Below are 25,888 nucleotides of genomic sequence, written 5' to 3'. Positions count from 1 at the left end.
CGAAATAAGTTTTCCATTGCATAAGACAGAGGACCACGATATATCGTTCGAGGCATGACAAAAAATAGCACACTTATTAATGCGATACCGAACCGCGGAAGTTGCAAGTCTGTTGTCGCAAGAACTAGTGACTGGACTGCGGTGTACGCGGTCTAGAAATTTACACCGAATTCTATGCACGCCCGTCAGCGATACGACCGATACTGTAACCACTATGAAATATACTTGAGAGACACTGGGTCGTGCCTGCTTGCTCTTATCGTTCTCACTCGTTCCAGGAACGCGCGACAAACTGCGTTTATATGCTACAGTGGCGGACTAAAGGAACTTTAATATTTGCGTTTCTATATGCAAGAATATTGGTAAATTTTATACTGTATACATATGTAATTTTATTACTATTATTGCTTTTTATTATTTTATATTTACTAACAAATTACACAAATATATAAATTTCTAAGGCCATTTTCATTTGCATGTGGTACCCTTTCAAGGTGAAAGGATTTCGTAAGAATAGACGATCAGGTATGCAGCAGATAAGTGACCTTTTCGAAGATAATCGGATATGAAAAAAGAAAATTCGATTGCGTAAAGAGTTCTATACTCACAAACGCACTTTAGTTACGTAATAATTATACAGAGACACAAAAATCATTTATGCGGGATTTATCGGCGTAAGGACATCCTCAAAGTCGAAGTTTTCAGCTGTGACACCGCAAGCGAGGTTTGTGTAATGTTAAAGACCTCGACAATGGGGGACAGATGCGTGGGCAATAATTGCCGAGTTCACTGGCTCGTGTTAATAATTATTCCATATCCACGTGTACAGTCGTCTCATAGCTAATTCAACTGACAATTATATTGTTTCATAAAATGATACGCTGCAGATAGCATCTTTACAGTGTTTGATTCAATGACTATCGAGATCCACTCTGCAGATGCGACTGATGCATTTAACGAATTTTTCAATCTATTCCTGACGCTCTCTGACAGTAATTTAAATTCTTTTCTAATGGGATCTTTGAATGAAATAATCTGTAATAAATTCCAAGGCAACTTTGATCTGTAATTACTTTGTTCTAGTTGTATTACAAAATAAGCATAAATACCAGTACCTATAAAAATATAATTATAGGTAAGCGCTATCTTTAAAAAATTTTTCACGATTTTCCTTGCGAATTTAAAAGATTGATTTCGTGTTCACTGTGACTCGAACCACCGCTACCATGGGTCTCTTATTACGTCTCAACCTTGACCTGTATCGAACTAGACCGATTCTTAAGTAAACTCTTATGCACATTTCGTAATATTGTTCTCAACACCAATTTCACTTCGACCGTGACTCGAGTAGGAAAACAACGTGATTCAACAACCCAGCTCCCATTGACTATCAAAGTTATTTTTTATTCAACATCAAACATTAGGTACCAGTAATCCTGAAGTAAAATTTTCTGTATCCACTAAAAGAAACCAGTCCATTTTTTTCAGTTCAAAGAGATATCAAAACTTAGAGAAATATGTATCAATTTGTATCTTCGAACCTCCAAAAATTGTACACAGATACTTATAATATTGCCAACTATTTAAGTAGATATGTACCTAACATTCTATATTTCCATTGATCATAAATAGAGAGATATTAGGTTTTCCCCACACGCATCTCAGGCTCACGCAATTTAAATTTGGTATAATTGAAATGCAAGAGGGGTATCGAATGACCTCAGAATTTCAATCCACCAAAACCTCATTCTAGAATTAACTAAGCAAACCCACGACTCCCATGGAGACAACGAGATGCTGAACGTGCCTGTTGGTCAGTTTATGCATTCGACTTTTGAATGAATTTGACATTACGCCCAGAAAGGACGGGCGACCAGTCAGAAGGCGCCTCTGTGCAGCGATTTTCAACCTTGACCCGTATCCAGTCGGCGTAAACCCAGGATTTACGGTGAATCGAGCAGGTCTGAACTAAAGGAGTGTAAAAACGCTTTCATCTTGCCACTATAGTGCCCCTATGTTCGGTGGCCGTTGTTTTACATTTCACGTGACGTGAAGGAAGATAAAGAATGAATATATTCGAATCGTGTCGAAGACCTTAGACGAATACCTATTGGTCTTAATGAGAATTAAGACTGGAATAGCATATTGAAGCTTTTTATGGCCCTAGAAAAATTTTCTATGTAGAAAATGTAAATAAAGAGTGATTATATATTGATAAATAAATATTCCTGTATGATATATGCATACAAAAATTTGTGATACTTAGGTATTTATTATTTCAAAACGTGGCATTCTTTTCTGAAATCTTCAAGTCACAAATGTAAATTTCTGAAACTTTTTTGATGTATTTTTTTTATTTACTGCTTGGAAAATAATTATAAGTACAGAGCACACAATAATAACTTTTTTTGGAAGTATTTCAGTCAATTTTTCTAGAATCATTTGCATCTTTTAAATGTGTGAAAATCACGTCAATCCTGAAAAACCCTAGCGTCATATTTGATAGTCGAAAAAAACAGTCTGTCGTTCCAGGATTAAGAAGCGAGATCGGTATATTATTCACGACTACAGAAGAATTTGATGGCTGTCAACAAAGAGAGGAGAGGAAGATATTAAATATGATATAATGATATTGGTTTCGAAAACTACGCAATACACTTCCACGAATTATAAATCTTTAGATTCTTATCTTTTCTGTGAAATATAATTTTTGAGAAAGATGAATCAGTAGGATCGTGACGTAGATCGTTTCTTGACAGACCAGTGACAAACCAGTTAACATAAGGCTTCTAACGACTTTTAGCGTTTGAGCTGCCTTTGACAATCGACCTTGTTATGAACTCGCTATTATAGGTATTAACACCAGGGGTTATTAGAGGACATAACCTACAAATTGCTCATTCTATATGTGTTTTAAGGTTAAATTACATAATAAGGTTTTTTAAACTCAATTTCTGAAGGATATGCAAGGAAAATTAACCTAAAACGAGAATTGAAATAGTACCTAAAATGGCTTTAGTTTTAGGTTCTATTCGTTATAATCTCACATACATATTTCTGAGGACACCTGAAATAGTCACTAGAGCATTGATCATGTTATAGAAATAACAATGCTTCACAATCGACAAACTAGTATCCAGATTACAATGCTCTCCAATTATGTATGTATAATAGTTAGAAAGGCGTTCGAGGTCTAGCATATGTAACAGTCAGCCGGAAGTTATTTACTGCTACCCCCTGTTAAGCAATATCATCGTGGAACACGGTTCTCCGTCGATTCGGTTCAGCGGCGGCTGTTCGCCAGCGCTTCGTCTAAATTTCAAAAGCGATTTCCGCTTGACTAAAACACGGGGCCATTTTTCCCGCTAAACGATCGGCTCTTTCACTCCGAGATCACCGGATACGCTCTCCTAAGTAAGTGCACGGCCCCTCGCGAGCGTGATCGCGTCAAGGTTTTGTCGAAGCAGCAGTACTCGAAACGTTGTGCAAATTACTTGTAACCGTATCGAGCCAGCCGATTTTCATATTAAGCCGAATTGAAGAGGGGAATATGCTTTACGTAATAATACTAACCACAGACATTCACGCCCCCTCTACTTTCCTCTGTTCCCGTGTTATACCGTTTTCTATCGCAATTAACGAAAGAAATTGGAGCATCGAGCTGCTGGCGATGCAATGGGGAAGGATTATGTAACCGGTGTGACTGAAATAAACAAATCAAAGAAATGAAATTGTACTGGTGATAACGATACTAATTTTAGTAAGTAAACTGGGCATTCAGTTGGAAATTCCGTTTTTAAAAAGTCGGTAGGAACAGTTTTGTAAAATTAAATAGTGTGTGATTAAGGTTTCTGAAGGAAAGTATTCTATTGTTATCTTCTATTCTTACTCAGGAAGTAAAATAATAGATAGTTGGTAAAATTGTAATAAATACGAGAACTCTTCAAAATTTGAATATTGGAATGTTTAAAAATTTGAATATTTGAAAATTTGAATACTTGAAAGTTTAAAATTTTGAATATTTGACAGTTTGAAAATTGAATATTTGAAATTTTGAAAATTTGAAAATTTAAAAATTTGAAAATTTGAATATTTAAAAATTTGAAAATTTGAATATTTGAAAATTTGAATACTTTGATGCTCAGATACCTAAGTGATTGGGTACTTGAGTGTATCAATATTTGAATACCTTAATACTTGAATACTGTGCAACGACTATAGAAATAAAACTCAGTGAAAAAGAAAGATGAATTGACAGCAGCCTATCTAGCAACAATAATCATTACACGGCACAACAATGAATATTAAGAAAGAGTCCTGCACGCTCCGACGACTTCATTTTCTAGATAAATGTTCGTAGTTATGCGATGAAATTTTTGCTGTACGTGATTAATCTTGCATGGTAATTTCTGCCACCTGTGAGAACGTGAACGCAGTCGGTGACTCGAAAGGCCATCAGCAGAATGGTCTACAAAACCATTCGATACACGCGGACGGCGTGCAGAACACGTCTCTTACCGAAGAGATTGCAGTCTCAAAGGTGCGTGCCAAGGTCACGCACATTTTCCGACACTGAATATTTAACGCGTGTAACAGTCGACTGACCGTCACTCGACGCGACGTCCGATGAACAGACCCCGATTGATTGGTATTCGAATCTCGACGGTTCAATTGTCTCCTATCGACAGCACGAAAAAAAGATATGACTAATTGAAAACTCCACATAGATTATATGTAACACTTAGGAAGATCTGAGAGCGCAAAAACGTAACACTTTCTCGTCACACGTTTCTCTTTTCATATCCAAATTATACTATGGAGAGTTTTTAAGCGTTTCAGGAGAAAGTTACATTAAATTTATTACTATTTTATATCAATTTCTTACGTGATGTTATACAGTACTTTTGTAATACTTGGTGGAGGAGTCTTTGTAAAGTAGGGGCTCGCTAAATGTGGTATTTCCCTAGATAAAAGCTTGTAAATGGGGAGTACTCATGGTCCTTTATCTGGGGTTGATATGTATAACCTTATGCTATAAACGAAATATAAAAGGACCTCTGCAAAGTAGTGTCTTGCTAAATATAGTACTGCCCTGGTTAAGGGTTCACAAGGGGGAATCGGTCGAGGTCACTTATCCAGGACAGTATCATATTCAACATTATATTGAGTATTCCGAGTATTACAAACATTTACAAACGTTTCTTTATATTTCGCTTGTACTGTGAGTTTGTATACTTACCCTGGATAAGGGTTTATGAATAGTCTATCCTGGTCAACTCTTATCCAGGGACAGTATACAAACTTTTTCACGCTTCAAGCAAGGTATAACTGTTTTTATATTAATTCTAGAATATTCGTGATGAAACTTTTTTCTAAATAAAAACTGGTATACTTAATGAGAAGAAATTCGCAAAAATACTTCTTGAGTAGTTAATGTTCGTATTTAAAACAATTCTAGGAAACAGGAATTACCTTGTCGCTGTTTGTAATCGTCAGCTCAGAAATAGTTGCACTTTGAGACGTAAATTACATCAGCGATAGGATCACTGTCTGATCAATGTTAAAAAGTCATCGAGTAATATTTGAACGGAGCGTGCATAGTTGATTGATGTAAATTAAGCTTGACGGTGACTTTTCGAAAACATTCCCTGTGTCAGGAGTAGCTCAAATACAAATCAGCATCCTCGTTTAAAGAATTTCTAAAAGTTATTATTTAACCTCTCGAGAAGTTACGCGAAAAATGTTAATTATACTGTATTTAAAGAAGTTGGTTGATATACTTGAGAGACAGGAAATGTGACCACGAACATTGGTGGAAGCATCTTTCTATTTTTAGACAAATTAATATATACGATCGACTGTTACTGGATACAGTCTTCCTCTAAAGCTTCTGTTCACTCAAACTGACGTCATTTTAAGAGCAAAAATTTAAATATGTTCAAGTTCAACCTAATATTAGTTACAGAAGAAAAAACATTGACTGTATCAATTTATAGATAGCAAATAACTAATTACAGGTAATAATATAATAACTATGTAATACAGCAATTATAACTAATAAAACATGTGTCAGCAAAAGCTACAAAAAGTATCCCTTTTTATGTTAGAAAATAGTACATAAATAATAGTAAATATTCACTTTATGTACAAGTACACTTTAGTCATTCATTTTTACGTTACAAAAAGAGGAAAACACAGTGGTCTCATTTGATTCTAGCCACGCACCTACAGATACATGTTAGTGAAAACGTCTAGTGTCAATTCTACATGCCTTTAGATCAGCGATGCACTTGTATGCAGTTGCGTGGTCAGAATCAAATGAGCTCATTAGTCGCGTATGTCAATATCCTCAATGAAATGAAAACTTTTCAAAAGACTAACCGAAATAAAAAAAAGAAAGAATCGTGCAAAAGTTACTAATTGAATTATCAATACATATAAGAATGAAATTCATATACTGCAAATTACCCACGAATATTACTCATACTAAATGTAAAAGCTAGAGTTAGCATAGCATAAAGACAAACCTCATCATATCAGTTAAGGATTATCAAATTGACAGACCCATACGCATAGAACAGACGTGTAGGACCAGCTACATGTTATACACTATCAAACAACTACATTTTCAACCCAGGGTAAAAGACCCAATCACTAAAACCAACTCAATTACTGTCACTCTAAAGTATATAACATAAAATAACAAACAGACTACAAAATCCAACACAAAAAAATGAGCATCCAACCAAGTTCTAATTTTTCTGGAAAAAAAAAAAAGGAAAATATCACTCATTTTCCAAAGAAACTTCCTTAATAAGTCATAGCCAGTAATCAAGGATAAACCAGTAACTTATGCGATGGTGTCCCAAAGTCTCACAAGCCATCAGGAGCGAGACACCACCCCAGAAGCCACTGGTATCACGCAGCGCCATTCCAATTGGCTGCAGGAGCGAGCTGTAGCAAGAATATCAACCCATACCGAGAAACGAGAATCTCGTAGAACGTAAACTCGAGAACAGAGAAAAATGTATTCTGGGTGCGCCTGCCATTGTGCTGCCGGCACTGGGCTCTCGCATTCGATTACAAGAGACGAGCGACCGCCGCTCGAGAGGCGAGCGAGCGAGCGAGCGAGCGAATGGCTGCAGCGGGCAATACCATAGAATGGAATGGAACGGAACGGAATGGCAGGAGTGTTACAAAATATCAGCTTTCACCGTATCACGCGCCACGCTGTACATAGGCAGAGTCGGTGAACAGCGCGCGACGTTCTGTACTCCGTCCACTACGTCCTCGACGTTGCCCTGTCATCACCCATCGTCATCGTCGTCGCTTCGCCACTGTCTCAAACTTACTACCGTTCGTTTCCCTTGTGTTTTTATACACCACTCACGGATGACTTTAGTCTATTGTCACCGCGTCAAGGAGCGGCCACGCTCGACCATCGTCATCGATCGACTGTCATCGACCAAACTTCGAAAATAGAAATATGTAATAGGTTTCACTTTTTAAGAGTTTAATAAAATTGCAAATTTTGGTACAAAAAGTAGATGTTTCTTACTCTTTAGAATCCTTCTATATATTGTAATATATATAAAAAGGTGTTTTGTTTTTTATTTTATTCTATTTTTATCGACGTCTTGCCATGCCCTAGTTTCACTCGGGGTAAATAAATAGATACTTGACGCTATGCCTGATAGTGTCAATGAGTTCATGTAGTAATTATATCTATGAAATAATAATTTTATTTATAAGTTATCTATTATGAACTATTTCTTAGATATAATTATCGTATTGAACCTGTTAGTTATATGTTTGAAATTTGGTCGGTGGCGATTAATCGATGGTAATAGTTGAGCGTGATCGCTTTCCTCACTTCGATGGTTCGTCCTCGAAAAACCCTTTCCATTATTAGACTATCATCAGAATATCACCTGTTTCTACCATCAGATGGCCTTATGAAGGATTCTAGTAATACTTATATAAGTAAATTCGAGTGAATGTTTCCAATGAATATTTAATTTGGTAAGAGAAAGGAGGAAAAAACAGTTTTTTATTGGGAATAGGAGTCGTTTTTCTGGTTTGTTCTGGAGATTTGAATGACTTAGGATCTCGCGCGTCGATGACGACGGACGTCAGTTGAAGTGCTGTACATTGTATCGGGCGGGAAGGTGATTCTTCAGTAAAAAGTAAATCGAAAGTATGCTGCGAGGCTAGATTTGGAAACTGGGTGAAGTAATTTAGTTTTTTACTGATTTTTTTATGCTCTCTTTCTCTTTCGCGTAATTTGTAGAGTGAAGTTTAGTCCAATTTAGAGACCGAAGTAAATGTGTAAAACGACATTGAAAGATTTGGAGATTTGAATATTTTAAAATGTTAAAATTTATATATTCAAATATTTAACGTTTGTAATGCTTAAAAGTTGAAAGCTTAAAAAATTCAAGGTTTAAAAATTTGAAAATTTGAATATTTGAAAATTTGAATGTTTGAAAATTTCAAAATTTCAAAAATTTGAAAGTTTGAAAATTTGAAATTTCAAAAATGTGAAATTCTGAAAACTTCAAGATTTGACAATGCAAACAGTAGAATACTTGAAAACTTAAGTATCTGCAAATTAAAAAATTTCTAAATTCTAAAACTATAAATTCTTCAAGCTTATTCCCAAGAATCACTTTCTCAGCCATGCACCAGTAACAAACAACACTCTATTTCTTACGACAGCAAAAGAGTTGAGCATGACCTATCCAGGTTAGCTATCCTAGCCGTGCCTATCGAAGCGATCTCATTAGAAGTTTATCGGTAGCTGACGAAAAGCCTGGTCAAAGAGACAGAACGATTGCGTAAACGAGTCGCGAAGTGTGCATTGGCAACTTGATGGACGTTCCACTAATCAACGGCTGGTTACCCAGTCACGATGTAAACGATCTGTTAATGGGATTGGATTTACGTAAAAATCGACGGCTGCTAATTACACGATTCACCGACTTTCTTGAAGAAATTTTGCACCGTCGATCGACGCTATAGTTGCAACGGGTGGTGTTCCTTTGACTGTTACGCAAGAAACTACAAATCGCGTGGGGGGAATCTTGCGACATTTTTAGGAGAGATCGTTCCTCCAGACTGCGCGTCTTTGGCAGAGGTTTTCGATTGCAAATTTCTCAATTGCATAGCGCAGAGATCATTACCTCTGACTGGCAAGGTGTTAGTGGAATCAAGTTCAATATGTGGAGTACGTGTTATAAACTAGCAATTAATTATTACTATACAGTATACTATACAGTATCCATGTGTCACGAACTAAATAATATTTATAGCTACAATAACTTGAAATTATTTGGAGCGACTGAGCTTTGCTCTCATGCACTCTCACTTGTATCTTTTACAAGGCAAACGTGAGCTACCAGTGCGCATGAACTGGCCTCAGAAACGTATCCCTCTCTACAGGATGTACTCAAACGTAAGGGCATTATCTTGGTGGCCGATAGAGAATGCAATTCTAATTGAGAAAGTTGCAGTAAATCTAATATTATTCAAGCTTACTGTTTATTACTCTTAAAAATGATATCAAATCCTGATTGAAGTTTTTTATAAATACAAACAAAAAAAAATGGTGATTAATCAGGTTCTATCAACAAAGAAGATAGTTTTTAAATACAGGTACATACGTATACAGAGCGAGTCATTTAACAGGGTCTCCTGAATTCACTTATAAACTACTTATTATACAAAAAAGTATTTCGAACAAAAGTTGTTTAATATCAAGGGAGATGAACAATGTAATAATTAATTTTCTGATATTTATATGTTGAATGACTCACCCTGTATTTATCAAAGTTTTAAATTTGATTTTCTCGAACACCGCGTCCAATATGAAATTTTATTCCACATTTTATTCTAATTCTATTCTATATTTTCGACTTATTTTGACGTCAAAATCAGGAGTCACCTGTTTTTTCGGTTACACCACGATTCGAGGAACACCCTGTACAGTTTCGAGCCTCTCGCAACATGTTTCATCTCATCTAACGCTCGCAACCACCTACGTTCACGTGTACCTCCACGTGACAGCACTGACGGGAGAGCTCAATGCTATACGATTGAAAGTAAACCTTTTTTTTCGTTCGTCCGTCGATCGAACAGCGGCGAGACCTGTAACTCACGTAAACTGTCGGTTTACTGTATTTTTTTTCTCGCGGCACATGAAGAACCGTTACATCGCGCTTGGCAATCTGCGCGTGTCTTCTTGTTCCTGAACGTGGACACGGTCTGAACTGAGTGTTCGCCATTAGTTGGAAGATAGCTGTAACTCGTCAGCCAGTTGCGTCAACCGAGTAAAAACAAACGACACGATTGTGATTTCGTGTAATTTTTTGATTCGGTTGAAGGCACGATTCGCTAGGTTTATATAGGGGGAAAAAATAGAGAAAAAAAAGGAGATAACGTTTTTTCTAGGAAATGAGATTGCGAGCGAAGTATGCATAATTTGGTTCGTCGGACTAATGTTGTATCTTAATTTAAGCAACACGATTTCCGAATTAACGATCCAGGCTCGGGCAACTAGCGGAGATTGTGAAAAAATTAATTTGTTGTCGGTTATAATACACGACTTCGACATGAATATTTCAGTATTAAGTAATATTGTTTATATCCTCGTTAGCTGTGATTCATTTTAAATGTACTCATTTATTATGCATCCTATCGGTAGCTGAGAATTAATGGCGCTTTATTGTTTTTCCCTGTTCTTTTTTTTTTTCAATTTTTTTTATATAGATACATAATGAACAGATTGTTTCTGCATAGTAGTTTTGGGTATTTTGGAAACAAATGAGGAACGGTTAAAACGTTTTTTATATTACACGTGTACTTAAAAAAGAAGACTGTTTAGAGTTAAAAAACATATGAGTTTGCAGTTCAATTTTTTTCCCATGCCAATAGCAGTTTTTAGTTCAAATTAAAGTTCGAAGTTTCTTGATGTACGATCAGTCAAATATTATACAGCATTATACATATATGTATGTATGAATACTATAGAAATATAAATTTTGAAGAAAAATAAGTAACTGTATGTTTGAAGACTGAATATTTTAAGAACCCATACTTGAGGGGCCCAATACTTGAGGGGCCCAATACTTGAGGGGTTCAATACTTGAGGGGTCCAATACTTGAGGGGTCCAATACTTGAGGGGTCCAATACTTGAGGGGTCCAATACTTGAGGGATCCAATATTTGAGGAACACAATATTTGAGGAACACAATATTTGAGGTATCCAATATTTGAGAGACCCAAATATTTGAAGAACTCAATATTTGAATATACATATTCTGTAGTTAAAAGAAAAACTATAATCGATTTAGTTCTCCGCTACAAGCTTATACATTATCACATTTCCTTAATAGGTTTTGATGTTTCATATCAGTCCCGCGCTACCCATTAATTCATTACATATGTATATTATGCCGCAGCTTATCGACCTACGAATGGTAGAATTCGAGTCATCGATTCTCAGCCAGAGATTTCACTACGGAAGCCATCCGCGTCCACGTCGAATCGTTCCGTTTGACTCACCAGCCGGTTGCAATCACCGAAGACAACTGTTTTACGCTTTGCGACAGCTCGGCAAACGATCGGACGTAATCGTCCTGTAACCGTGACCTGTTCAACGAAGTTCGTTTGCCAACCGTATTAATCGCTTCCGCGGGGTTTCGCGTTTCTCTTTCCTTGTAGGCGAGCTTCGCCAGATGAGGCGATTGTAATCTGCCCAACGAACATAATAACCCATCGCGGCTTAATAAACTGACCTGTTATATAAATGAATTACTGCCTCGAAACCGGCCGTGATTCCACTTTCTAACGAAAGAAGAAAGAATTTAACACTGGAACTATCGAACCAGTCACAATGACTAGTTTGGAATTTTTATTGCAGCTGTTACTTAATCTACTACCCTCCTCTTTTCTCAGTTCTTTGCACCTTTTATCGTAACATAGTAAGAAATAAACATTCTTAGATGATTGCATCAAGGTAACGAGCTGGGAAGTAGACGATTTTAATGAAAACAAATCAGGATTTCCATTTCAAGAAAGAAAAGAATCATTCCATTTTCCAGATTATTACTTCGACATAACCTCTCCACAAGTTGGTTACCAGGAACGTTATCAAAGACCGCCATTTTGGATTCTCAGTGGTTACTCAAAAGATTTATAATAAGAAAGTAAACTTTACCTAATACTTGTAAACTTTGACACAAAAATAATTATTACCATCTTCCTCGGTATAAACCCCTCACTAACAAGAGAAAACACATCACAACTTATTAGAGAATCGAACGAAATGAATTCCAGGGCAGCAGAGCGAACGAAAAATTCGGCGATGCTTCAAATCACGAGAAAACGTTCGAGCATGACCCACTTCGAGTATGAACTATTCATCGTGAATACTTATTGAAAGGTCGGTTTTCTCCAGGCGTGAAAGCGCCCTGCCAGAGCGAGACGGGACGAGACTTTGGCACGAGTCAAAAACTATTCCAGTAAGTGTAATAAATCCACGGCTGGCTTAGTCGGGATCAAGGAAACGCAACAGCAGACGGAAGGAAATCGGCCTTCGTGTGAATATTTCCGCGCAATTAGCAACGAGTTTGCCCACACGTGAAAGCACTGGAAAATTAAATCGACTATTCGAACAGAGAAGCGGAAGTTGCCTTTTGAAATATTCTTTGCGTGGCATAATGCCCATTGATATCGGTCAATCAAATTTTTTCGGCATTTCCTACAAATAACTGTCTAAGACTTGGTGAAACTTAACCTTAGAAACTCTGGGAAGGTTAAAACACGCTTAGAAAATTTTAAATAATTTTTTGCCCTTTTTTTTTCATAAAATAATTTACGCAAGTCTTAAATACTCTGTTATTTCTTATAGTCTAAAATAATAAAATTAATTGTATTTAATAGTTATATAGGAAGAAATTCTATTTGTTTATTTTTTAAGTTACGCAGTAATTAAGACTGATACTTGGCGTTGAGGAGATAGCGTTACTGAGGTTAATGATCGTTTAGTGTAAACAGAGTTCTTGGACCTCATTAGTCATAAACGATTTCAATATGGCGATGTTGGACCAGAAAGGAATGAGGAGGGTGGTCATTTGTCTTCTCGAGACAGCCACATCTCGAGTATATGCAGAAATGATGATTTATAACCTAAAAATTGCCTGCTTACATTCTTTGACAACTTTTGACATATATTCGATTTATTTTTCATACAGAACCACTATATTTCCCCTTGTACCACCACTTTTGGAATGCCCTATATATACACACAACCATCAGTTTATTCTAATAAAAACTAGCATTACAAAAACACTACTTTTAATTATTCCCTTACTCATGACAGTACACCTCGATAAGAAACAGAAAAATGCTACACATATCTCCAACGCCGAGTATCAAGTCCCCAGAGCCCAGAGGACCTCCTTTAAAGCAACCACATCAGCTTTCCACGAGCGTAGCCCAAAAACCCATTGTGCTCGATGTTCGACAAGCGACGAGTGCTAACAATCAATTTCTCCGCGGCTACTATGTTCGCCGCTCTTACCTGGAGGACCTCTCGTTAGAACTCTACGATTCCAGCGACCGATTCTCGAACTGCGTTCTTCCAAATATGACCGCTAATTAAGTAAATTGATTACGCGTGGACAAATGCAAACACGCATGAAAGCATATATGTAAACGGTCGACCGTGTTATACAATCGTGGCTGATTTGCCCGTTACGGTGCGTGCATACGAGGCACTCGGGGAGATATTGAAAACGAGAGTTCCAATCTGTCCCGGTTGTTTCTCGAGCAGCGAGCGAAGGAAAGTGCAACGGCGGAGAATAGAGAAATGAAAGTGGCCGAGGAGGCTGTCAATGGACCGAGCGTTCATGCACGAACTCGACATTTAGCGGCAATTAAACGTACACACGAACGTATCCGCGAGCAGGGCCTATTAGAAATGCTCTCGTTTCTTTTCGATTCGTCATTGCGTCCTGCTCCACGTACACAAGTACGCGAAACATGTTTCTTATCTCACGATTTTGTTTCCAGTGAAATTCGAGGGCCATCGAGCGAGGAAAGAACGGGCGCAAGTTTCTAGGTTATGTTCGCCTTTCTTGCGGACCGTCGCGAAGAGTTTTGCTCGAACGGCGAATTGGGATTGCAAATCGGACTTACAATATGATATTTTGTAATTGCTTTGAGGTTTTGTGGCGGTTGTAAGGAGAAATAGAATTTCGCTATTTTGTAAACGATTGCAAGAAGTTTCGTTTGTGGAAAAAGGGGGAATTCTGATGTAATGGATTTGAATTTGCCTTTTTCGGGGTGGGTACTGGGAGACTAGGTGTAGGGAAAAATTGCATTGAATAGAAACTGGTATCCTTAAATTGAAAACTTGAATAAAAAAGCAGAAACAACCCTTGTCAAATTTTACAACTTTTAAATAAAAAACACTCTAGTGGTCAGGAACGAGATTTACGATACATATAATGGAATCTATCTTATCGCAATCGTATTTTCAATAGTATATTTTTTACTCTCCTAGAAGACAAAATTGACAAGGCTAGTTTTCGTTACGACACACTTCAACTATAAAATATATGTAGGTAGAGTTATTTCAAAGTCACGAATGTTTTATATTGTTGCGTAAAAGTGCTTCTATTCCTTAAAAAAGAATGAGATCGTTAGAATTTAAACTATGTGTTAACAGTAGTTAAATGACGTTTGAATGGTTTCGAAAAGAGTGCAACATACTGATTCCCATATAAAATGATAGCCGATTCTAATTGCATGTAGATCCTTCAGTTAGACAGCGGTTGCGTGTCTTGCTTCCTATCATACACACTTCCCGCTTACGAAAGAGCCTTTATTTAACAACAAAATTAGATTTAATCGCGCTTTCAACTCCGTATTTATGGATAACGACTACAGACGCATGCGTAACTCGCATTTTCGAAAGAAGAAATCGGACGTGTACAGTCGGCTGAACGATTGTTTGGTAAACACTTTCATTCTGTCTGAAAACATGGCTCTGCGTTACCACCACGTACAGGTGGTCCTCGTGCATGGCAAATGAAGCGTGTAATTAAAAAACGAAGAACCGAAATAAGAAACGAGGTTAGAGAAACTGTACCACCTAGAGAAATGGTTTCGAATTTCAGCCATCTTAACGTTTCGTTATTTGCAACAGAAAATGGTTTAATTTTAACTTGAACTTTTTTACTGCGACCCTTGGTTATATAGTGTTTTAAATCTTGTCATGGACTTATATCTATTAGCCTTGTTTCTTAAAAATTCTTAGAACACAATGTAAAGATGGAAAATAGCTTCGAATTTTTGAAAGACCATTAGTTTTGTATTCGACTTTATGTTCATGTTAGGAATGCCAGAAGTCTAGAAATGCAATTTACGAGAAAATGAAAAGAGCAATAAAAAACCTGGCGTGTTTACTAAAAGACCTGTTCTAACTGGTTTCTTGTAATTCTATCGTTTTCGAGCGTCGAACACTCGATGTCGCTGAAGGGGTGCTTCAGCTAAATAAACAAACGTGGATCAAGGACAAAGAATGATTATCGTTCATTATTTTTAACGTTGCTATGGTCTAAAAAATTTTTTAATGAAAACCTTCAAGGTTATCATAAGTATAATTCGATGGTATTAATTGACAAATATTTAATTTTCTTGCTTCTAAAATTCATAAAGAAGGAAACTATGGAATGTTTATGTAAATCTGCTTGTGTAACACTGAATTATTATTTTTTTGTTTCCTCTAATTGCTTTTCCACCAGGCATCCCGGAAGTTGATCTTCGATGCAAGATCATTTTGCGAGTGCTATTAATCGATTAGAGGTATTTACGTGAATAATCGCTTCGCAACGGCGCTATTATAAAGCGTAAATGGAAAAAGTAAAATGGCAATCGTTAATTGGAAACAAGAAAATCAATCGAAAAGAAATCGATACAAGTTTGTTGGAATAATGCTGGAAGTAATTACGTATTCGCAAAACATCGTAATTAGAAATATAACCGAAAGAAAATCCAATTACTGGTCATTGATTAACCAGAACGCCAGAAATAGACTATCGGCAGTTATTGTCGTCTTTGAAAATCTACATGGATGCGAACCTGATATTATATACATACAATTTTTACAGTAATATAGATTTATGACACTATTTATACACTAACTGTATATTAGTTTACAGATTGTCTAGGAACTTATGTTATTTCAACTTTCTTGTATCATAAAAAATAAATCTAATAGGGAAACCATAATTTATGTTTTTGTAGCTTATGATCTAGACCTTAAAAACTTGTACTGCATTTAATTACGTACATTAATCACTCAATATAGAAATAGAAACTGCTGGTGGTTCGTAAATGAGTATATCGAGAGATACAATTTTAATCTCAGTGAACACCGATTTCCCTTTTCAAAATTTTAACCTCTCGAGGAAGGAATTTTTTTAATAACTACTTTAAGGCCAAATAAAATAATTATACTTTATTTTGTAAATGTATTAATTTAACCCCTTGCCATAGTTTGACGAGTCTGACTCGTGCACTTTTTACAATATCTTCGCTGCCGATTACGCGGTAACGCGTGACGAGGAATTTTCGCAAGTAACCGATCACGCACCATCGCGTGAGGGATCTATGTTGAATCAGTGGGAGCTCTGTTATTGGCAGTTTAAGATAGACACATATCAGATCAGCAGCGAAGGTGATAACATCACAAAAGAAAATTGTACACGAAGGGATTAAGATACGTATAATCTAAAGACTACAGGCAATAGGGAATTTTCTAGAGAATATCACCCCCAAGAATATTCATTGTATCTTTCGTAATCACGCATGAATTAAAAAAAAAAAATAAACATAGGTGTAATACATATTTATGTATCAGTCTTCCTCAAAATCTCAAATACCCTATCATTAAAACGAAACTAAGAAACTATCCTAGTTTTCCAAAAGTGAATCATTGTTCAAAAAAAGAAGAAAGAACTTACGTCATTTATAGTCGATAGGCGTGGAGCTGTGTCGATCGAGTGCACGATCTTCAAGAGTCTTCATGTTTCCATCGTCGCGACCGTCGATATTCTCAATATCATCACGATGATGAAAGGATGGCGAAGGTGCACCCTCGGAAGCGACGCGTGAGAACCACGACGAACGATCAGGGACGTTTTACCATGGACACGAACGTGGAACTGTGGCCAACTGCGCGGATCCTCCCTTCGACTTTTCCTCTGTTAAAAGACCCTGATTCCGGCTTGTCCCTCGCGCGCACCAATTTCGTGATCACTGAACACCAAAACACACTAACGGTTTTCTTCCTACAGGCTCGTTTCCTCTCTGTACGGTCGCGTTGGAACGAAAAACGAACGAGGCTTAAATGGATAACCTTATCGAATGAATTCGAGTGCAACCGTCACGTTGGGCATTCCTTCGAACACGGAAATTCCGATTTTGTTTGACGAACCGACGCGGTAATCGATAAGCAACGATTCGTTTGTGCATGCATGCGCAAATTGGAACACGATGGTCAGAGGAAATGAACCATTGTCTGCACTGGAAACTGGAGAGGAGGCAACCCGCGACCGTCCCGTGGAAAGGTTCGCGATCGACTGCGACCCCTGTAAGTAGTTTACTATCTTCTCGCGTTGAAGATTACTAACCTTACTTAACAGGTCGACCACGCTTGTGCTTGTGACGAAATGTGCACTGAGTGGTCAAAGTAATGTTGCAGTCATTTTAGTACCTTACTTATTGCAAAGAATGATATAAGAAATAATGTAGTGTACGAAAATCGCTTAAATTATGTATCATTGCTTCAGTGTCTTGGTATGATAAATGTGTTTATTTTAATTGGGCAATTCAGTCGTTAGTTTTTTTTATTTAACTTTGAATTGACATATTTTTACACTTTTTTTTAATGTAAATATGTATACGTACTAATCTTGTGCTATTTTTATTTGACTAAATGGAATTTCTCTATAGAAATGCAGACTTTTATCTTCGGTGAATTTAAAAAAGAATGTCTATCAATTTGATTAATTAAAATAGTCGTTCTTTTGAGATCTCATAATGATATTGTATCTAGAGCTTCTAAACTTAATGCAACCCTGATATACATATTTACAGTTTTTACTCTGTATAACTTTGTGATTTGGGAATTATACAGTATTTGTCTTATCAGAGATAGAGATGAAAAATGGATATTAATTTTTAAGAAAAAATACTGTTTTATGTTAAATATCTCTTTTTAATTATCCAAGAAACAAGAGTTCTATAAATTATTAAATAGGTTAGGGACGAAAGTCAAATATAAAAAATGATCGAATACAAATGAAATGATTAGATTATTATTCACACTGTGTACTGGTGGGGATAGCGTGCGACTGCTAACTGGGCAAAGATCGCCACTACTAAACAGATACTACTGTATATTGAACCATAAAAATGGAAATTTCTTGAAAACGAATTAGTTTAATGTCGATGTAGATAAAGATATTATAAGTAGAGATGATCACTGGAGATACCGTTAATCAATGGAAATATGTACGTTTTAATGCAAATTCTTCTATAATGGAGAAAGAGCAATGGCGGAAAACATTATGTGTAAACCTTGTTAGTTTTACAAAAGCATTCAACTTTTATTTTAGACACTTCGATAACGGTAACAGTTCAACATACCGCCATGACAGTTTCTAGAAACTGACACTATACTTCTATAGTTCTATGTTTTCCTAAGACGCTTACGATAAATAAACCTTAACATTTATTAATTTTTAGGGAAAATTAATGTATTAGAAAAATATCATTGCATTATAAAATACTTTTTAATAAAGGAAAAATTATAAAATACCTTTTTTTTAGTAAAAGAAAGCGAAAAATATGGAAAAGTCACTGGCAATAAGCATATTAACGAAAACGAATTCTATTACCACAAGTGATCCCTTCAAGAACAGCTAGTATCAATCGTAACACAGTTCAGTCTATCCAAATTTTCCTGAACAATTTCTCAATTATTCTAAAATACAAGCCTACCATTTAACTCAGAACACACAAGCTTTCTACAATTTTCATCTACTCATCGCATTGCAGGTGAAACTTCTCCATCTTTGAAGGGTTAATTTCAAGCACCGCTCCATCGACCATGAACCACTTTCCATCATCAACTTCTAACAAACTAAGACCCCCATATCTCTCGAAACCTCAAAACGACAAAATGCGTGTAATATCGGACGCGTAGGAATTGCAGCGAAACACCCGTTTTCCGAGACCACAGTGCCAACACATTCACTTCTGCAAACTCCTCTACAGCCGCGGTGAAAACGCGTATACTCGACATACGCAAAATCAATCGACTTCCGATGACCGTGAAGAAACCCAAGCTGGTCAGCTGTCTGGGTGCTTCCTAAGATAAACAACACTCGCGTCGATCGCGAAGCCAAGACACGAAAACGGCAGGTGCGCTTCGCGAAACAACGTTATCCTTCTCTCCAGGTTCCCAGCGCTCTTCGTGAGCAACCTCGCGCGGTTTCGATATCTGGCACAAGTGCACCGTACACCGTGCACGTACAGAGGACGTGCACTTTCGCTGTCGATCCGAGCGAATTCTAGCCACGCTCCGAGAGTCCTTACGCGAAAGCTGTATCCCTGATAGCTTCGACCGCAGCACCAGTTATTACCAGTCGACTTCCTGCGGATGGTTTTCTTATCTTCCTCGGAACTTGGAAACTTCGCGCTCGATATTTCAAAATTTCACGCGGCCCCACTCGCTTGGAATTTCAAATTTTCCCGCGGCTCCTCTCGCTTGAAATATTGGAAATCCGAAAATTTCGCGCGACTCTTCTCACTCGTCCCTCTCGAAATTTCAAATTTTCCCGTGACTGTTCTCACTTAAAATATTTAAAATTAGAAAATTTTAGACGACTCTCTTCCCTTGGAATTTGAAAAAACTTCATGGGGCTCCTCTCGATCAGAATTTCAAAATCTCCCGCAATTTTTCTCACTTGAAATATTAGAAATTCGAAAATTTCACGCGACTCTTCACTTTAAATTTGAAACTTCGAGACTCCAAATGATCCCTCGATTTTTCTCACTTGGAATATCAAAAATTCGAAAATCTCCCGCGACTCTTCTCACTTAATATTAAAAACCTCGAAAACTTCGCTCGGCTCTCCTCAGAATTTCAATATTTCCCGCTTAACATTCAAAAATTCGGTAACTTCACGCGCGTAGTTTGAAGAATCGGAAAATTTGACGCGCGGTGTTTGAAAATTTAGAGATTCCCACGCGGCCCCTCTCGATTCGAGCTCGCGAGCAGCAGTTCCACCGTCACCCTCGCGCTACCGCTCGCGACGTGATAAGAGGCGAGTGGCCGAGCCACGGACGCGACCCGGTGGTTGAAACCCGCGACGGGTCCGAATGCACGGGGGGAAGAAACGAGAGGCAGCCGAGAGCGGATTTGAGAATTAATGCGAATGCGCGAGCGGACTCAGTCTAACTGCGGCCGACGACGGCCGTCACCGTCGGTGGCAGAAGCCGAAGGTGGGGAACTCAGCCGGGGTCTGGGGACCACTCGGTGGCGCGGCGATTGTGATCGTAGCCGAGAGGAGAAGGTTACCTCGACTGCCTCTCCAATCGCTACGCTACTGTCCGAGTCGTTTCAAAATCGGGAAAGTCGCAGAGCTCGAAACGCGAGAACCCCCCTTCAGTGTCGACGCTTGAATGTCACTTCGGAGCGTTTTTACGGAGGTTTTAAAGGGGATGATTATTTCCAGGCAATGATACAGGAGTATTATGATAATGATAGTGTACCAGAGGTTGCGGCTGGAGTAGTGTTTTGGCGGTGGTAGTTCGGTATTTCAAATTTTTCAATTCTAAAACTGAGTTACTGTCGATGAGTCATAAATGGTAATATACGTTATTGATTAAAATAGGTAGGTCGTGAACATATGTTCTAAGGAGTTAAATGGTTGTTAAATCAATAAGTCGTAAATGTGAAATCCTGTAAACATTAACCGATTATTTATAGGATATAGGCTTGTAATTTAATTTTGGTACGATTTTGCTGGATTCTAATTTTCAGTCAATTTAGATATGAATGTAAATATCTCTTTAGATTCTATCTATTACTTGCGTTTATGACTTTCTTGTTTAATTAATGCAATATCTGAGCTTCTGTATTTAATTAAAAAGTACTAAAGACTAATAGAATTCTTATTAAGATTGCTATTAAATTTCCTAAAGCTATTTCCTAAATATATCGTTATAAATGCATATGGATCGATTGTTAATAATTCTAGTACCTCTAAAAGAGTAGATAAAGTTACGTGGACCTACTCCGGATCTCGACTGCGATTCTGATTGTGAGATATCTCCTCCATTCAATCTCTTCAGTGTATAAGAAGCTTACACGCTATACCTGAAGACTATAGGTACAGGCTTCTCTAAGTAATAGTGAGATCTATTCGCGTAACACCTTCCCAGACTTCATTCCTCAAGACACTGAGACACTGGGTGCAGACATCTTGCTCTCTAAAAGGAGATTATTGCAAGAACCAAGTTTCCAAATCCATAATCTCAAATATACCTTGATCGCAATCCTAACTGTTTAATATGTAGATAATATTATAACAAACACTATTATAATCAATTATATTAAAAAGAAAGCTTAAAACTATAGTTATAGATACACAAACTCCAATCTTTAACTAATCATAATCAGCCATCTTCTGTTCGTCCCCAAAACAGCAGTGTCGTAACTCAAAAATACAAAATACTCAGGACAACCGGAAAGAAAATTTCTGTTTGCAAAATTACTTAATCACAGCCTTAGGAAACACACCTGACCTAAAACCTACTCTCTCAAGTCTATTATTTAAAATTCAAAATGACGATAAATCTAGCTATGTATCTCTTACAACATCCTTCAGGTAATTAAAGAAAATTCCAACTTTTTTGATTCGTCGCAGTTTTCTCACGCAAAAAGCATTAAACTAAATTAAAGTACCCATTAAATGTATTTATGATCTTAGACCTCAAATATAGCCATGACCCAGAATGAACTCGCGCTGTTGCTGTCCCGCTGGTCCCCCTGGGAAAAGGACAAGGTGGCCAGTTAGTGGTAGAGGCCACGTCGAGCCTAGAAACAAAGACGATAGGTGGAAAAAAAAGGAAATGCCGGAGGCCCGCGATTAGAGCCGATCGTTTTCCGGTTTTCCGTCTGCAAAGCGACAGGCCTGGTTCGCCTGCCTGCCCCTGCCTTTTCCTTCCTGCTCGCTCTTTGCTCTGACGTTTGCCGGCTGCTGCCTTGCTCCGCGAAAGGGAAAGTATTTTATACCACGCTTGGCTTGGCAAGAGAAAGGGGACACGGTACGCTCCTAATTTCTGTTTTAACTCGGTGAACCAGCATACATATATTGGTGGCCGAGCGTGTAACTCGACGCCAGCGTGTTCGAGCCGAAGAACAGCTCCAAGTGACCTGGTCCAGCCTTCAACTGCATTGCTTATCAATTAGTACGCTTTGGTAACGCAGTCGGACGACAGACACACAACAGTTAATGAGTGGAACATGTGTAGACTGTCTGTGTCTCGGAAGATGTCTCCTGGAATGGCTTAGGAGTAATGCTTTCCACGAGACTTCTTGTGGGAGACGGTGGATATACATGTCTTAATCCTTTGCACTCCTAATTTTTTGAAATTTTCTTGCTAAGATCTCCCTAGTACTTTAACTCTTTGCACTCACAATTTTTGACAAATTTCCTTTCAAAGATCCTTTCTATTATTCCAAGTCAATTTAAAAATTTCAAGTGTGATTAACATGGAGGAGTACCTGTGAAGAACACTGTTGTCACTCGACGTAAGAGTGCAAAGTATTAAACCTGTGGGAAGTAAGTCGTTTGTATAGAGTATTTAGCTGCAGGAGAGAAAATTAAAGCTCTTGACCATTCATGTGTTCCCTTTCTAATTTCTAAATCCAGAGTTTTGCCATTTTTCTGTCTTCCTGGGAGCTCTGTTCGTGACTTCCTCTTCCTCCTTCCTTTTCAACATTGATGACAGGAAGTTCCTTGAAGATCACCGAGGTCCTTCCTAAGGTCCACAAACCTGCAAGCTTACCACCAGTACTCTCATAAGAACCGATGTATTTCTCCCAGTGAAGACTACTGACAAAAATTACAAGCTAGGAATTAACAAAACGCGCCTGAAACTCTGCAAACTGCCTGACACAATTGTCAGCACGAAGCTCGTGGGAGGGACCAAGTCACAGAGAGCAGAGCAGTGATTGTCAGAGTCACAGTCCATGTAGAGTGTCGCTGAATTTCACCGCAGCTGTGCGAAGCGAGAGGCTTCTTATGTCAGTGGTTACGATAACCACCACTTTCTTGAATACTTATAATTAATGACTGAAACCTCAACAGCAATTTCGCTATTTCGTCTGCTGCCTTATGTTGTGATGCCTACAGTCACTCCTCAAATGTTGTCCACCTGTATCGCCCTGTGCACTTTGACGCAGCCTCTTGTCTAAAAGTGAAATCGTCTATACAGTGACTTGTATCATAGCTCGTTATTGTATATTATGCCAGAGATCGGACGTCTTCGAACGGCAATTACACTGGCTGCACACCGGAACAGGCACAGTGGACGTGCGCGCGCGCGACCGGATGCGCCAAGTCTCTTGACAGGGTCGAGGAACCTGGGCTCCGTTCGATGGAACTGAAACTAAATATGGTAATTACTCGGTGGCGAACGGAACTGATTCCCGCAGGGGAATTCGTGTATTGTTTCCAACTGCTGGCGGGCAAACATGGGACGTAGGTATTCGCGTTAATTACGAAAGTGAAAGTATGGGTCATTTACAATGCTAGAATGTATGGATGTATATGTGGGATAGAATGAAAAGAAACCTGGGAGAGTACTGTTCACTGTTCTCTATACGGAATTGATCTTGATACTGGTTTTAGACTATGATGGTGTGAGCGTAGCTTTGGTTACTATTAGGTTGAACGCTGGGAGATTGAGGGTGATCTGTGTTAGAGAATTGATCAGTGATCGGAATGATATGGAAAATTAGTAGGTTTAGTAGATCCAATAAGACTAGAGAATCGGAAAGATCCAGGAGGTGCAGAATGTTGACAGTATTCAGGCTGTTCAAGGTGTTCAGAGTGTTTAGAAGGTCCAGGCAGTCAAAAGGTGGCCAGGGTGTTCAGAATGTCCAATGAGTCAAAGGGTGACCAGGGTAGACCAGGGTAGACCAGGGTAGACCAGGGTAGACCAGGGTAGACCAGGGTAGACCAGGGTAGACCAGGGTAGACCAGGGTAGACCAGGGTAGACCAGGGTAGACCAGGGTAGACCAGGGTAGACCAGGGTAGACCAGGGTAGACCAGGGTAGACCAGGGTAGACCAGGGTAGACCAGGGTAGACCAGGGTAGACCAGGGTAGACCAGGGTAGACCAGGGTAGACCAGGGTAGACCAGGGTAGACCAGGGTAGACCAGGGTAGACCAGGGTAGACCAGGGTAGACCAGGTCCAGACCCTTCCAGGATCGACAGAACGATCCGCACCCTCCGGAGGTTCCGGAGCGACTGAGAAATTCTTTGCCCCTCGTGTGTATTTATACCCTCGCGATCAAAACAAAAACATCACTTAAACGATTGAGTCACTAATTAAAATCGTGAGATCGATCTAACGACATGTAGTATGTGAAACTGTGATACTTCCAAGAGAATTACGATTATTGCAGCAAATAAAACTACATGGATTGTTAATAACAATTGCAGACATTGTCTTTTCGGTCCTAATAACAATTATAATTTTGAAATAAAGAAATATATGTACCCTTTACAGGTTTCATAGTAGGAATTCTTAGGAGCAAATTTTTACTTGTATTTATAGAAACTATTTTGTGAGATGAATCGTTTCAATTGAAGTATGATCTAATTGCTAGATAATTACTACTTTATGTTCAATTTATTTAAATAATTAACAGTCTATTCGAAACATTCGTGATATGTACTAAATTTTTATTTCTTTTTTTTTTCACACTATGTATGTACATACTAAATTCAAATGGATGCGTCACTTAGTGATAGGATAGTGACCTCTCTGAGAAGCAAACTGAAGTACTCCATACTCTTGACTATCAACAACCGATAACATGTTATACAATTTGAATTCGCTCTTCAGCAAATATGTAACTGGCGAAAAGGATTCAATCTATCCGTTTAAATAAACTACTACTACTGTTTGACAATATTTTCGACGAAGAATATTTTTCCTGTAAATTCTATGTCTATAATAATCATATTATAAGTGTTCTTTCAACCTGAGTTTATGTTTTCTTAGTGCAAATGCTATATAATTAACATTTCAAGTGCGTACTAATTACTAATAAAACTTGTACGAAATATAAAAATACTAATTACGACGCGACCATTGGATTAAAAACACATGTTTGATAAGACACCACTTGAATGCACAGTGTCTCATATTGAAAATCCCCAAAACTTTGATCCAGATCATTATCCCGAGTTCGATTTGACTTATATTCGTCGGGAAATTGAAATAATCTTGCGACAAGTGATCGTGTCTGTGATAACGTTTATTGGGTTCGAATCGCTATTAACAGTTTATTGGATTTAAATCATAAGATCGTATCGATAAGTGTTGAGAGGCCAGATATTCCTCCGAATTGCTCAAAACGATTATTTTGATTGATATTTTTTGTCTCCAGCTGACGTAAACTTCTGGATCGCATACATTCATTCTACCATTTATAAATATTAGGAAATTCCATGCATCTGGAATTCTTATTTATAGTCGGAGATTGAGCATGATTTATTGCTGTCAGGAATAAT

The 25,888-nt window shown here is 37.9% G+C and overlaps 1 protein-coding gene across 2 annotated transcripts in view; it reads right to left on the bottom strand.

The window, feature by feature from the left end:
* Sona (sol narae metalloprotease) overlaps positions 1–17,251 on the bottom strand; it is a 43,780-nt gene extending 26,529 nt beyond the window's left edge. For both annotated transcript variants that reach the window (XM_076392992.1, XM_076392994.1), the window contains exon 1: positions 17,032–17,251. The gene's annotated coding sequence lies outside the window, so the exon portion shown is untranslated. The remainder of the gene's footprint in view (positions 1–17,031) is intronic.
* Positions 17,252–25,888: the final 8,637 nt, after the last annotated feature.

Source organism: Calliopsis andreniformis, chromosome 3, assembly GCF_051401765.1.
Source record: "Calliopsis andreniformis isolate RMS-2024a chromosome 3, iyCalAndr_principal, whole genome shotgun sequence".
Lineage (NCBI taxonomy): Eukaryota > Metazoa > Arthropoda > Insecta > Hymenoptera > Andrenidae > Calliopsis > Calliopsis andreniformis.
The sequence above is the reverse complement of the archived record's forward strand: the minus strand, read 5'-3'. Positions and strand labels throughout refer to the sequence as shown.